This window comes from Silene latifolia, chromosome 5 (genome assembly GCF_048544455.1).
Source record: "Silene latifolia isolate original U9 population chromosome 5, ASM4854445v1, whole genome shotgun sequence".
Lineage (NCBI taxonomy): Eukaryota > Viridiplantae > Streptophyta > Magnoliopsida > Caryophyllales > Caryophyllaceae > Silene > Silene latifolia.
Genome location: NC_133530.1, coordinates 48,568,058 through 48,571,064, shown reverse-complemented (window position 1 = coordinate 48,571,064; position 3,007 = coordinate 48,568,058). Strand labels below are relative to the sequence as shown.

Here is a 3,007-nt window from a genome sequence, read left to right as displayed (position 1 = left end):
GGTGTAGGTCCCATGGGCTAGAGCTTACCTTGTTTCATCAACCTTTTCAGAGCTGATGTGACTCATATTTAAGCATATTTAGTCCTCGAATTAGCCTCGTTCCTATGCTTTTTAGTGCATAATTGGGTCATTTACTATGTTTCCCGTTTTGCATATTCTTTGAGGTTTTGTTCCCTTGGTAGGAAAGGAGTGCAAACCTTGCATTTTCATGGCAAAATGGAGTTAAATTGATCAAATTCAATGACCAAGCATCAAAGGGAAGACAATGCTAGAAGACCTATGTACGAAATAAAGTAGCTTGGGCAATGATGAAAGGATCCTTGCATCTCCAACAAGATCCCCGAGGATTGTTGAGGAAAGAAAAGAAGAGAAGTGACTGACAAGGAATCCGAGCGTCTCCCTGCCCAGGACGAGCGTCTCCCTGCTACAATCCGAGCGTCCCGATGCCAAGACGCTCATCTTTGAGCCAAATGATCCGAGCGTCCCTCCCACAATCCGCTTGGATCCCCATGCAGAACCAACTGTCCCTACTGCCTAGACGCTCGGGACGAGCATATTCCTTGGAGACTACCAAAACGGAGATGAGCATCTCCTTGGAGAGGAACACTTCCTCAACTTTTATTAAGGGTCTTAATAGTCATTTAAGCCCTTAGTAACCCTAATCTTTGTACCTAATCTCTAGTATAAATACCCCATTATACTACCTAGATTAGCATGTCATCTTAATAGGATCCTAATCTTATCTTAATCAAGTCTCAATACTCTCTTAATCTTGTAATCAATTCTTAATTTAGCATTAATACATATCTCATTTCTTAATCATTCCTTAATTTCTCTATTGTTCATCATTTATTTTAGGTAATTAGAAGATTATTTGGGTTTATTTGGAGGATTGACAACCTTCCATCAATCATCAAGTACTTCTATTATTCTTTGCTTTATTATTTGGAATCATCTTTATAGGTATAATTCTCTCTTAATCCTTTTTAATTATTGTTAATCATCTTCATTTGTTCATCATGTTTTACCTTGCTAGTATGATAGACAACCTTGTTAGCATGTTGAACTTGATAATGAGTGAGTAGTTACCTTAACTAGGGTTAATGGGGAATTAGGGAAAACCAACATGGGGATTGATTCATGCTTAATCTAATATGTTTTCATAATTAATTTGCTTGCTTGTTGTGATTTCTACTTATGCACATGTTATGTTTGATGAAATGCGAGCCTATGAATCCTTGCATTTTTTTACCCATCACTTACCTTTTCAATGAGACTTGTAAGACATAAACCAACTCGAGTCTCATTAGACCATGCATATAGTTGGATAGGGAGGATTAAGTCGACTTGTAGGTGTTGTACAATCTAATCGATTCGGCTCCGGGACCCAAACCTTCCTAGGGATTGTAAGATATACACTAACTCGATCCCATCACAACAATAATTGCTTGCATCTAGTAGAAAATATGTTTGTATGATCAAATCCCATGAATCCCCTATGAACCCATAACACCCTAGTGCCTTTAATCAAAAGTTTACATCTCATTTTAATCATCTTGCTTGCTTTCATTATTTTGTTTACATTGTTATTTAGTTTAGTTGATCTCCTACCTCAACCCAAATTATGACACCCTTAGACACAGCCATTTGCAATCGAAAATCCTACATCAATACCCGTCCCTTAGGATCCGACCTTTACTTACCTCTTTGCTAAAAGTAGAGTAGTTTGTGAAGTTATAAATATTGTTTTGGTCTAGGTAACTCTTAACGACAAGTAACCGAAATCCATACACCGACCAAAAATGGCGCCGTTGCCGGGGACGGTGTTAACTTAATTTGATTTTCTTTGATTGTTTTTAGTTGTGTCTCTCTTTACCTTAGGGAAGTCAAACTCCTCAAGGTTTGTTCTAATTGTTTTGAAGTTGTTTGATATTTTGCATGTCTACGAGATCACAAGGTAACTTGTTACCCATTGATCTTGAAATTGAAAGAACTTTGACCAACAATAGAAGACTTGCTAGAAATAATTTGAGAGGTATTGGTGAGATTGTGGATATTCAACCAAATAACATTGAGTTCATCAACCCTTTTGTAAGAGAAGGAGAGGATAACCCAACACATAACCAACCACAAAATCAACCCACAATGCCTAAATTTTCATCACATTCCGTACCAACCGAGGAGAACCTACCAAATGGTCCTCCTATCCCACAACACTTAACCAGTAATTTCATTACAAAATCCGCATTTATACAATTAGTTGAGAGAAGTCAATTTGAGGGGATGCCTAGTGAAGACCCTCAATCTCATATAGAGACTTTTTGTGACTATTGTGATGCGATTTCTCAAACCGGAGTGACTCAAGACCAAGTTCGATGGGTCTCTTATTTCCTTTTTCTTTGATTGGTTCCGCGAAACAATGGTTGAAGAGCTTAGATAAGGCTACTCTTGGTATTGACTCTTGGAAGAAATTGGCACTTGCTTTTTACAAGAAATTCTATCCTCCGGAGAAGACTAACATGTTGAGAGCCCAAATCACCGGGTTCAAACAAAGGGATGAGGAATCTTTGTATGAAGCATGGGAGAGATTCAAGGATACTTGCCGATCTTGTCCACATCATGGACTTAGCGAGTGGTTCCTTGTACAACAATTTTGGAATGGTTTATATGAAGACTCCCGAAACATTATCAATATGGGATCAAACGGTATGCTTACCGAAGTTGATGATAATCAAACATGGAACAAGATTGAGAAAATGGCGGTCCATAACTCACAATATAGTAGACCTCGGAAGGCTACTAGAGGAGGAAAGCATGAAGTGGACTCTATTACTCAATTGGGTGCTCAACTTAGTGCTCATACTAACACCATTAATTTGAAGTTTGATAAGGCTATGGCTAGACTTGAATAGGCCTCCAAATCACCTAAGCAACATGTTAATGTCATGGTGGCATCTTCATCAATTCCAAATGGAGTGTGTGAGAGTTGTGGAACTTTGGGACATGA

General features: G+C 38.3%; 1 non-coding gene across 1 annotated transcript; it reads right to left on the bottom strand.

Moving 5' to 3' along the window:
- Positions 1-2,519: 2,519 nt before the first annotated feature.
- LOC141658139 (small nucleolar RNA R71) lies at positions 2,520-2,626 on the bottom strand. Its single transcript, XR_012549043.1, has one exon. It is a non-coding gene; the product is annotated as a small nucleolar RNA R71 (small nucleolar RNA).
- Positions 2,627-3,007: the final 381 nt, after the last annotated feature.